The sequence below is a fragment of the Pan paniscus genome, chromosome 12 (genome assembly GCF_029289425.2).
Source record: "Pan paniscus chromosome 12, NHGRI_mPanPan1-v2.0_pri, whole genome shotgun sequence".
In the NCBI taxonomy this organism is placed as follows: domain Eukaryota; kingdom Metazoa; phylum Chordata; class Mammalia; order Primates; family Hominidae; genus Pan; species Pan paniscus.
Window position 1 is genome coordinate 45140276 of NC_073261.2, and position 12769 is coordinate 45153044.

The 12769-nt window shown below is 46.4% G+C and overlaps 1 pseudogene; it reads left to right on the top strand.

Annotated features, from left to right (window-relative positions):
- Positions 1 to 233: 233 nt before the first annotated feature.
- On the top strand, positions 234 to 7420 carry LOC100971120 (ankyrin repeat domain-containing protein 11-like; annotated as a pseudogene).
- Positions 7421 to 12769: the final 5349 nt, after the last annotated feature.

A 12769-nucleotide genomic window follows, 5' to 3' on the forward strand; every position in this document is an offset into this window, starting at 1 on the left:
AAAGTCAATCATATATGCTCATTTCAAGTGTTCACTCATATCTTGTCCATTAATATTATGTTCGTGAAAACAAGTGATTGTGGCCAAGCACCAAGTCAATGGAGGTAAAGGAAGCCATGACAGTGGTATGAGGATGAGTATGTAAATAACTACTACATGGAACTGATAAATTGGAAACAATAATTCACTCTATTACAAGAAGGTAGACATACAAAATTGTCTTTTTGTTGGTGGTGCTATCTTGAAGCTTATATTCTCTTTAGGGAAACTGGTAAGCTAAAAAGTGATTACAACTTAGTAATATAAGTGAAACATGTAAGATCCTTTTCACACTGGCCTAAAGTAGTATATAAAACCCCACTATTTATCTGGAAGATGTAGAATAGGTATTAGCTGATATTGATGCTTTGTGGTTATTGAACACAGGTTAGATATTCATGAAAGCAGAGAAGTGGTAAGTAGCCATAATTAGAAAAGGTTGTTGAAAGAGTAGAAGAAGCCATCTAAGGCATTATTTTTTATTTTTTTTACCATATATCTATGAGTCACTGAAATAGAAGAGAAAGGTGCTCTGAATGAACCTGTTAAAAAAGTATTACAGAAAAGAAACAAAATCCAATAGTTTTATCTCTATACCCAAAATGGAGGTTAAAAGTTACACTAAAAATAACACTATTGCACCAAAGAAAGCATCCCATCATATCCTGTCAGACACATCAAATGAGGAGGACGTGAGTGTCACCATGGGGACAGGAGAGAAGCTGAGACTCTCGGCACATACAATATTGCCTTGTACTAAGAAATGAGAGGCTTCTAATGCCAAGCAGCAGAAGGAAAAAAAAAATGAAAAAGAAGTGAAGGAAAGCGGAGAAACAAAAGGCAGAGAGGTTTGCTTTGGAAAATGGATTGACAAGTTCTGTTCCTCAGAGTCGGAAAGTGAGTCCTCAGAGAGTGGGGAGGATGACAGGGACTCCATGGGGAGCTCCAGCTGCCTCAAGGGTTCCCCGCTGGTGTTGAAGGACCCCTCCCTGTTCATCTCCCTGTCTGCCTCCTCCACCTCATCTCATGGGGGCTCTGCCACCCAGAAGCAGAACCCCAACAATACAAACCAGCAAACCAAGCACTGGCAGACAGACAATTGGAAAACCATTTCTCTCCTGGCTTGGTCAGAGGTCAGTTCTTTATCAGAATCCACAAGGAGGAGACTGACAAGCCAGTCTGATTACTCCTCTGGGGGCTCCAGTGTGGAATCGCTGAAGCCAGTGAGGAAGAAGCCAGAGCACAGGAAGCTGGGCAGGCTGCAGGGCTCCCTGTCGGAGAAGAGAAGCCCCTTCCTCTCCAGCGCAGAGGGCACCGTCCCCAAGCTGAACAAGGAGGGGAAAGTTGTCAAAAAAACATAAAACAAAACACAAACACAAAAACAAGGAGAAGGGACAGTGTTCTATCAGCCAAGAGCTGAAATTTTACGTATGAATATGAGGACTACAAGCAAAAGTCAGATTAAGGCTATACTTTTAGAGAATGATATTTCCACTGAAAATAAGTTAAAAGTGTTAAAGCTTGATCGAGACCACTTTAAAAAAGAAGAGAAACTTAGCAAAATGAAATCAGAAGAGAAAGAATGGCTCTTTAAAGATGAGATCATTAAGGTCTCCAAAGATGAAAAATCACTGATGAGAATCAAAGACATGAACAAAGATATCAGCAGATCTTTCCAAGAGGAGAAAGACTGTTCGAATAAAGCAGAAAAGGAGAAATCTCTGAAGGAAAAGTCTTCAAAGGAAGAAAAACTGAGACTGTACAAAGAGGAGAGAAAGAGTAAGTCAAAAGACTGGCCCTCAAAATTAGAGAAAAATAATGATTTAAAAGAGGACAACATTACAAAAGAGAGGAGAAGACTTTTAAAGAAGATAAAGAAAAACTCAAAAAAGAAAAGGTTTATAGGGAAGATTCTGCTTTTGATGAATATTTTAATAAAAATCAGTTTCTGGAGAATGAAGACATCAAATTTAGCCTTTCTGACAATCAGCCAGATCGGTGGTTTTTTGACTTGTCTGATTCATCCTTTGATTTCAAAGTGGGAGACAGCTGGGACTCTTCAGTGACAGACTACAGGGACTTGAAGAATAACTCTGTGGCCAAGCTGATCTTAGAAACAGTGAAGGAGGACAGCCAGGAGAGGAAGCAGGACAGCAGGGCCTGGGAGAAGCGAGACTACAGAGAGCCCTTCCAAAAGGACAAGGACTATTTGGATAAAAACTCTGAGAAAAGACCAGACTGAAAAGCATAAAGTGTCCCCGGCTACCTTTTGGAAAATGACAAGAAGAGGAGAGAGAGTCCACAGAGGCCAGCCAGGACAAAAAGGACACCCTCCAGAGCTCCAAGGAGCACAGGGACAGCAGGGCCAAGCCAGAGGAGGCACACCGCACACCGCGAGGAGCTGAAGGAGTGAGGCTACCAGAGTGTCTTCAAGGAAAAGTCTGACTGCGATTTTGGGAACGGCCTGGAGCCGTGGGAACTGCACGACCCAGTGCAAGAGAAGAAGGACGGCCTTGATAAGGAAAGGAAGGAGAAAACAAATCCAGAAAATACAAACAGAAGTCCAGTAACAAGGACAAAAGTGAGAAATCTATCCTCGAAAAATGTCAGAAGGACAGAGAATTTGATAAATGTTTTAAAAAGAAAATAGATACCAAGGAATAAACACAAATACACACATGGCAAAGACAAAAAAAGAAAAGTGTCTCTTGACCAAGGGAAAGAGAAAAAGGAGAAGACTTTCCCTGGGATTATCTCAGAAGACTTCTCTGAAAAAAAAAAATGTCAAGAAAGGCGAGGAGAAAAGCTGGTACGTCACAGACGTATTCACAGAAGAGAGTGAGGATGACAAAGATAACTACATGGGGAGTAGGTTCAAGATCGGAGAGGCCAGCGAGTTTCAGAGGGTGGATGACCTCTAGGAGAAGGAGGAAGTGCGGGAGGCCTATGCCTCTGACAGACACAGGAAGTCCTCTTCTGATGAGCAGCACCCTGAGAGGCAAAAGGACAAGGAGCCCAAAGACAAGAGAAAGGACACAGGGGCTGCTGACGGAGTGACAGACAAAAAAGAGAAAGTCCTTGAAAAGCACAAGGAGAAGAAGGTTAAAGAGTACCAGAAAAGTGTAAGAACAGGAAGGAAAGAGCTTCAGTGGACTCCACGCAAGATAAGAAAAATAAACAGAAGCTCCCTGAGAAGGCTGAAAAGAAACAGTCTGCTGAAGACAAGGCTAACAGCAAACACAAAAAGAAGTCAGATAAAGAATATTCCAAGGAGAGGAAGTCCTTGAGAAGTGCTGACATGGAAAACAGCCTGCTTGAAAAGTTGGAAGAAGAAGCTCTCCATAAGTACAGAGACGACTCCAATGATAAAATCAGTGAGGTCTCCTCTGACAGCTTCACAGACTGAGGGCAGGAGCCAGGGATGACTGCCTTCCTGGAGGTCTCTCTCAAGCAGCGACCCATGTAGGAGGAGGCCAGGGAGAGCGCCTGCCTCCCGGAGAAGCTGAAAGAGAAGGAGAGGCACAGACACTCCTCATCCTCATCCAAGTAGAGCCACTACTGAGAGAGACAGCCAAGAAAGAAAAGGCCGAGAAGAGAAGGGCAGAGATTACAAGGAGGGCGGCAGCAGGAAGGACTCCGGCCAGTATGAAAAGCACTTCTTGGAGATGGTTGCTTATGGAGTTTCTTACAACATGAAAGCTGTCATAGAAGATAGGCTAAATAAAACCATTCAATTATTTTCTACCGAAAAGAAAGATAAAAATGATTCAGAGAGAGAACCTTCCAAGAAAATAGAAAAGGAACTAAAGCCTTATGGATCTAGTACCATCAACATCCTAAAAGTGAAGAATAAGAGAGAGAAAAACAAAGGGAGAAATTGACAGACGAGAAGAGGAGGAACCGGAACAGGCATGCAGACTGGCTCCTGCGGCATCACAGGGACCAAGCAGAAGCCCACTGCCAGGGACAAGGACAGCCCTCCCCGCGCACTCAAAGACAAGTCCAGGGATGAGGACCCGAGGCTCAGGAAGGCCAAACTGAAGGAGAAATTCAAGGACAGTGCAGAAAAAGAAAAGGGCGACTCTGTGAAGATGAGCAAAGGGGATGATAAAGTATCGCCGTCCAAAGACCCAGGCAAGAAAGATGCCAGGCCCAGGGAAAAGCTCCGGGAGGATGGCGACCTGATGATGACCAGCTTCCAGAGGATGTTCTCCCAGAAGGACCTGGAGATCGAGGAGCGCCACAAGGGGCACAAGGAGAGGATGAAGCAGATGGAGAAGCTGAGGCACCGGTCCAGAGACCCCAACCTCAAGGAGAGGGCGAAGCCAGCAGACGACGGGCAGAAGAAGGGTCTGGAAATTCCTGCCAAGAAACCTCCGGGGCTGGACCCTCCCTTTAAAGACAAAAAACTCAAGGAGTTGACTCCTATTCCACCTGCTGCCGAAAATAAGCCACGCCCAGGATCAGGTGCAGACTCCAAAGACTGGCTCGCAGGGCCTCACATGAAAGAGGTCCTGCCTGCATCTCCTAGGCCTGACCAGAGCCGACCCACTGGCGTGCCCACCCCTACGTCGGTGCTGTCCTGCCTCAGCTACGAGGAGGTGATGCACACGCCCAGGACCCCGTCCTGCAGCACCGATGACTACACGGACTTTGTGTTCGACTGCGCCCACTCCCTGCACTCCACGCCCGTGCCCACTGTTCCCTCCAGCGCCTGCCCGCCTCCTTTTTTGACAGGTTCTCCGCGGCATCAAGTGTGCTTTTGGAAAACGCCAGCCAGGCTCCTGCCAAGCCTCTCTCCATAAACTTTTACCGCTAGGTCCCTGCCGATATTAGGAGGACTCCCTAGGAGGAATTCAGCTTGGAAGACAAGCTCCTCAGGCAGCAGAACGTTCCTGCCGCCTCCAGCTACGACTTTCCGCTGCCGCACTAGATGGAAGACAGGGCGCCCCTGCCCCCGGTTCCCGTGGAGAAGTTTGCTTGCTTGTCCCCATGGTAATATTCCACAGACTATGGCCTCCCCTCGCCCAAAGTCGATGCTCTACCATTGTCACTGTCACCCCGTCTCCAGAGGGCGTCTTCTCAAATTTACAAGCAAAACCTTCCCCTTCCCCCAGAGATAAGCTGCTGGTTCCTTCCCTCGAAGGGGCCATTCCCCCGCACCTGGACGCCACCGAGGACCAGCAGGCTACAGCCCCCATCATCCCCCCGGAGCCCAGCTACCTGGAGCCGCTGGAAGAGGGTCAGCACCGTCATCACTGAGGAGCCTGTCGAGTGGGCCCACCCCGCCGAGCAGGCCCTTGCTTCCAGCCTGATCAGGAGCGCCTCTGAAAACCCTGTCAGCTGGCCTGTGGGCTCAGACCTCCTGCTGAAGTCTCCACAGAGATTCCCTGAGTCCCCAAAATATTTCTGCTCCGCGGACTCCCTCCACTCTGCAGCCCCAGGGCCCTTCAGCGCCTCAGAGGTGCCATACCCGCCCCCCCTTTCCGCCTCTCTCTCCCAGAACACTCTGCTCATCGCTGAGCCAGGACTGGAGGATGTCAAAGACAGGGTGGAAGCCGTCCCCGCCACCATCTCTACCTCAGAGGCGGCTCCTTACGCCCCTCCCTCCGGGCTGGAATCCTTCTTCAGCAACCGCAAGTCACTTCCGGAATCTCCGCTGGACATGGCCCCTGAGGCCTGTAACCACTGTGGCTCAGGTGGAGGCTCTGGAACCCCTGGAAAATAGCCTCCTGGACAACAGCCACAGCCTGTCTACCCTCCGCCAGGTGGAGCCGATGCCCTGGGCAGACGCCTTCGCCGGCCCCGAGGACGACCTGGACCTGGGGTCCTTCTCACTGCCGGAGCTTCCCTTGCAGACTAAAGATGTCCCAGATGTTGAAACAGAACCCATAGAAGAAAGTCTTGCTCCTTCAGAAAAGATCCCTCCAGGGGCCCCTGTGGTCGTAAGGGTGGGGATGTTTCCGCTTTAGTGGCTAAGGAGCAGCCGTCACTGCCTCCTCACCAGGCCTCCACCCAGCTCCCCACAGAGCTCGAGCCTGAGCCCTCAGAGGAGCCAAAGCTGGACGTGGTTCTAGAAGCTACGGAGGCAGAAGCGGTGCCAGAAGAGAGGGCCTCTGGGGATCTGGACTCCAGCATGGAGCCCACACCCGTTCCCCCTGAACAGTGCCAACTGGGGAGCAGAGACCAGGGGGCCGAGGCTAAACCCCTCCCACCCCCTGCCGCATCCCTCTGTGCCCCCGACGCCCCTTGCCCCCCATGGACACTGTGGCACAAGCCCAGGCTGCGGACAGTGCTGGCCCCCACGACAACACTGCGGCCTCCCGTGCTGCCGCCCCAGCCGAAGGCCCTCCCTGCGGCATCGACCCAGAAGCCACAGAATCAGAACCAAAACCCACGGCCGAAGCCCCGAAAGCCCCCAGAGTGGGGTAGATCCCTCACTGCATCACCAGGAACCGGCAGATGCTCGTGAACGAGAGCAAGTAGGGCACACCTCACTCCAAGGAGTGTGCCTCAGGCCCGCGGCTCGTAGGAGGACTACGCCCAGCCCAGCATCCGCGCAAACGCCACTTCCAGCATTCCACCCAGCAGCTGAACACGTCCACGCAGCAGACGCGGGAGGTGATCCAGCAGACGCTAGCCACCATCGTGGACGCCATCAAGCTGGACGCCATCTACCCCTACCACAGCGACAGGGCCAACCCCTACTTCGAATTCCTGCACATCAGGAAGAAGATCGAGGAGAAGCGCAAGATTCTGTGCTGCATCACGCCACAGGCGACCCAGTGGTACGCCGAATACGTCACCTACACGGGCTCCTATCTCCTGGACGGCAAGTCACTCAGCAAGCTCCACATGCCCGTGATCGCACCCCTTCCCTCGCTGGCGGAGTCCCTGAACTAGCTGTTCAGGCAGCAGGAGCCGGTCCGGGAAAAGCTACGTCTGCAGCACAGCATCGAGCAGTAGAAGCTGATATGTCCTATGAGCAGGAGATTCTGCAGGTTCACTGCTGGGCAGCCAGGATCATCGCCAACCAGGCAGTGCCATTCAGCGCCTGCACGATGCTGCTGGACTCTGAGGTTTAAAACATGCCCCTAGAGAGCCAGCGCGACAAGAACAAGTCAGTGCGCGACCGGCTCAACACCAGCCAGTTCATCTCCTGGCTCCATGACTTGGACCACAAGTACAACCGGATGAAGACCTGCTCACGTGGCAGCAGCACGAGGCCGCCGCCCTGAACGCCGTGCAGAGGATGGAGTGGCAGCTGAAAGTGCAGAAGCTGGACCCCGCTGGGCACTAGTCCCTGTGCGTGAACGACGTGCCCTCCTTCTATGTGCCCATGGTCGACGTCAACGACGACTTTATGTTGTTGCCGGCGTGACACCGCGGGATGACTGCAGGTTGCAGGCGAGGGCTGCATGGCTGCGCTGAGCCCCAGGGGCCGAGGAGGGAGCGCCACGTCCACCCGGGCGGGGAGAGACCCCCAGAGAGACGCCACAGCGTCTCCGTCCCTTCCAGACTGGTCCAGACGTCGAGGAGGTAAAACACGTCTCTTGTCTACCAGCTGCCGCGGCGGGGGCAAAGCCCCCAGAGCCTCACCGGCCCCGGCGGGACGAGAAGACCATGCCGGGGGCACACGTGGCAGCTTCTATCTGAAAATGGTAACCTTCGGACCCTTTTCTCCAGCCAACTGCAGAGGCATTTCAGGAGTTGGAGAATGGAGTGGATTTTTAATTTTTTTTTGTTCCATTCTGATCAACTAAAGAAAATAAAATTAAGGTGTCCATGTCTCACAAACAGTGACCTCCAGGAAGGAGGGGCAGGTGTGCCGTCCCAGCCATGGTCCTGTTGCCACAGAGCTGCAACGGACTCAGACTGGGCTTAGGACCTGGTGCGGAGCAGGGCGTTGGCCGTGCCACCTGTCCAGGCAGAGGGACACAGAACCAGGACCCCCGTACTGTTTTTAATGCAGTCAAATCCACGTGGTTCGTATCTTTTTTCTTTTAATCTTGGGCATTTTGTTTCTCTTTCTGAGAACATAACTTGAAACACTACAGAGCCAATAATCATATAAAAAGTGTATCTGCAAACGCTGTATAGTTTTATATAAATTCACAATGTACTTTTGCTGCCTTCTAGATAATTTAGTTTGCAACACATTACTGCACAGTTGTAAATAACTTCTGTACTGTAACATCACTTTCAGCTATGTGTAAAGGAATAAATAAATTAATTTTTTAAAAAGCTAGACATGTGGCAGGAGCCTCTAGCACAGTCTGTAAGATGCTAAACTCCTGAAGTAACTCATTTGATGTTAGAAATTGTTTAATTTGTATTTTCTCCCCCTTATAACTCAATACATAGCTACTGCAACAACTGAAATTGCCACATGATGCTCACACACACATACAGGCACACACACTGCCCACACATAGGAGGAGCTCTGAGTTGGTCATTGGCAGAACAGCATTATCAGGAGCATAAAATTGAGACAGCACACTGAGTAAAACTTTTAGAGTTACAAAGGATTTATAAAGGGAAAAACTCATTCAGTTGTTGGGTCAGATAATTCTCTGATAGAGAGGTCCAGGGAAAATGTGGTGGTGAATTAGGCTAAGCCTAATTCAGCTCTTTGTGTCATAAAGGAGGGGTCCTGTTAATCATTTCCTGGTGTTACAGTGAGAATGAAGAAGGATCAAACAGAAAAGATTAAGCATAAGTGTAAGAAAAATGTGTCAATAATTAAGTTACCCTGTTTGCTATATCCTATGCTTTACTTTACAAATCATGAGTCTCCTTAACCCACTAATTACCTATTCCATTCATTAGTGTAACCCACTAATTACCCATTCCATTCCATAGGAATGTAAATTTGAAGTTCAAGTGTTAAGACACATTCTCTGTCATTAATAACAGGGTAGGCTTCCATAAAAGAACTCAGAATCATGGTCTCAGCAATGGATCATAGCTCAATGCAGCCACAGATTCATGTAGAGAATGGCAAAGTTTCTGGAACCTGGAGTTGGAAAAAAGTAATCCTACTTTGATGTTTCATAACTCAAGGCACAATACAACTTCTGCTCCTTCATTCCATCCAACTCCAGTACCAGATTCTCTACCCATTCACAGCCTCATATCCCAAATTTCCATTCAAAGTAATTAGGGATAAGATGTATATGAAGTCCATTTATGGTGGAGACTTTGAATTTTTAAGGCAAAGCTTGTTAACTGCAAAAGGATAGAGTGAATTGGCCGAGTTAGAAATTAGAATCATATATACATGATTCTAATTTATATATGATTAGAATTATATATACATTATATATATTCTATATAATATAATATATATATTCCATATATATATATATGGAAAAGAAACAACCAGAACTGAGGGCTGATCAGGCCAAAGGTTTGGGATAAATGACAGCACAATTTGCAGAGGGGAAATCAAGAGTGCTTAATCACAGATAAGAGATCCACTTATAAGTGAATCTAATCAGATCTGACAATCCTGCACATTCAAGTTGGAGGCAAGCAGTTGGCGCTGTGGAATTTGTGAGCAGATCATAGGGCAATTGCCATCAGAGGCTCTATACTTCAGAGAAATTTAGATGTTATACAGTTTATAAAGACAGAACATCAGGTCTAAGGGAAAAAAATAGTGGTTGTTAGAACTACAACATGGACTATAGTTCCAGGAGCAAAGCAAGTGTTGGTTATCAGGACTTCGGTACTCACAAGTTAAACGTAGCTGATGAGTAGAAGGTGACAATGTTGAAATCCTTAGAATTAAATTGGGGAGGATTTAAATACCTCAGTACTGGCCTTAGAAACTGGATAGAGCTTACTCTGGTAGACAAGAATCTAGAAACACCAACTGTGGGTAAAGAAAATAAACAAGATGAACATTAGTGAACACCCAATGTATTATAAAACAGAATGGATTGGTGAATAACTCCCCATTTGCTGAATTGCAAACTGGTCTTGATAAAAATTTCTCGATTCTCCATCCTCTCGGGCAATTCCAAATTATATGCCAGTCCAAATGCAGTTTTTTCTGCAGAATCTTTATGTCTGGCCAAATAATGGCAAAATAAATTAATATAATTGATGTGACACTATAATGTGGCCCACATCTAGAAAAACATGAGGATTTACTATAGTTTGGCTTCCCTTTTAAGAGAATTCTCCTTGGAAAAGTGAAAATACGCCCCACCAAAAACAGGGGTTTCAGTTTGCATGCTTATATAACTTTTTATTTTTGAAAAAAAAACATTTATACCTAGAAAGTTATCAACCTAGAAAAAAAGAAATAAACCCAGAAAGTTTATATTATTTATCTGAGGCAAAAATGCCCGTATCATTAATTCCAAACACATACTTCAACTTTCACAAAAATTCCAATATTTGGTGCCCATGTTAGGTCTCAAAGTGTTATAAAACTTCCTCAGATCTTTGAGCTTATGAATCCTTAAGTGACAATGATGATGATGATGAAGATGATGATGATGGCAATAATGATGAAATAATACCAGCTACTATTTAAGACCATAAATTATGTAGAACATATTTTATCTATTTTTATATATATTGATAACTACAATATAGGTATTATAACTACATTTCATGGATGAGGAAATGTGCTCAAAAAATTTGGACGATCTCTTTGAGGTCCCACAGCAAGTACACACAAGTTGCTTTGCAAATTTAGGCCCAAGCCTATGCTGTGGTGCTTCTATTCTAGGGCATAAGAAAGAAGGCATTGTCTCCTCAATAAAGGACTTAAAATTCTGTCTTATATGCCTCTCCCCAGTTTATTTCCCACATAGATGTTTGAGGATTTATTCACATATGTCCACAGCTCCAATGGGAAACACCTTGACATAATCCTAGAGAAACAATATGGCTTAGACATATATTAGAGAACATTGCTGGCAGAAATCAGCTAGTAGAAACTCAACTTGTTTCCATCATTGATGGAACCTCATAAAACATCTGGGGAGACCACAAAAGCAAAGGCAGCTTGTATCATGGAAGAGATGGAAAACCACCTTGCAGTTTGAGATAGTAACAGATGTTGAGGGTCAGATATCAGATTCCAGATATCCAACATACCCAGTTTACTGTCGAATTAACCATCATGACAGAAACGAGGAAAAACTCAAATAGTTCCTAAAATAAGTCAATAGCTGGCCGGGGGCGGTGGTTCACGCCTGTAATCCCAGCATTTTGGGAGGCTGAGGCGGGTAGATCACAAGGTCAGGAGATCGAGACCATCCTGGCTAACACGGTGAAACCCCGTCTCTACTAAAAATACAAAAAATTAGCCGGGCGTGGTGGCGGGCTTCTGTAGTCCCAGCTACTCGGGAGGCTGAGGCAGGAGAATGGCGTGAACCCAGGAGGCGGAGCTTGCAGTGAGCCGAGATCGCGCCATTGCACTCCAGCCTGGGCGACAGAGCAAGACTCCGTCTCAGGAAAAAAAAAAAAAAAAAGTCAATAGCTTCTTATGATTCTGAGAGAAATATTATAATTCTTGTAGCTTCTAATTATTGTTTAATGGGCACTTTGGTTATCCCCTGAAGATAGATTGAAGAAGTCAACTATTTTGACATCCATAAGCATGTAGGAGATTAGGAATTTCCATTGTCATTTCACAGAACAGGCAACAAAATTTCATACTGATAGAGTGGTCTGTTCAAAGTCATATAATTATCAGTGGCTGCATGACTAAAGGCACATCCTTTTCTTAATGCAGAATAGCTATGGACTAAATTGTGTTCCCCAAAATGAGAATGATATGTGGTGATGAGATGTTTGGGAGGTAATTAGACACAAATAAGGTTACGAAAGGGGAGCCCTCATGACGGTATTAGTGTCCTTATAAGAAGAGAAATGAGAGTGTGCTTTCTCTCTCTCTACCAAATGAGGACACAGTGAGAAGGTGGCTGTCTGAAAGCTCAGGAAGAGAGCCTTCTCCAGTAATTCGTCCACACCTTGATGCTAGACTTCTCAGCCTCCAGAACTATAAGAAAATACATTTCTGTTGCTTAAGCCGCTCAGACTCTGATTATTTTTTATGGCAGTTGGAACTCACTAAAACAAGGATCCTTTCCTCCTCCTACTCACCTTGTGGGAGTATGAAAACTGAGGGGCCCCAGACTGCAAAGGGTTCTGAAGGCAGTATTCCTCATCTCCTCCTGACTTAACATCTGCTATGGTTTGAATGTGTCCCCTCCAAAATTCAGTTGTTACCAATGTGATAGTATTAAGAAGTTAGTCCTTCAAGAGGTGATTATATAATAATTAGGGCTGCTTCCTTATGAATGGGATTAAAACTCCTATAAAGGAGACTTCAGGCAGCATTCCTCTGGCTTGCCCTTCCACTTTCTGCAATGTGAAGACACAGTATTATTTTTTTCTGGAGGGTGCAGCAACAAGGCTTCATCTTGGAAGCAATAAGTAGCCCTGACAAGACAAATGAACCTGCTGGCACCTTGACTTTAGACTTCATGGACTCCAGAACTATCAGAAAATATGTTTCTGTTCTTTACAAATAACTTAGTCTCAAGTATTTTGTTATAGCAGTGCATACAGACTAAGGACACATCCCTTCCCTTCTTGATCTTATTTTTTCTCTCTTCTTTCATCTAAGGGGTTTATTTGAACCAACTTTAACTGCCTTTTAGGTTGCGAGTTTCTGAAAAGGCTCCTTAAAGTCATTTCCAAAACC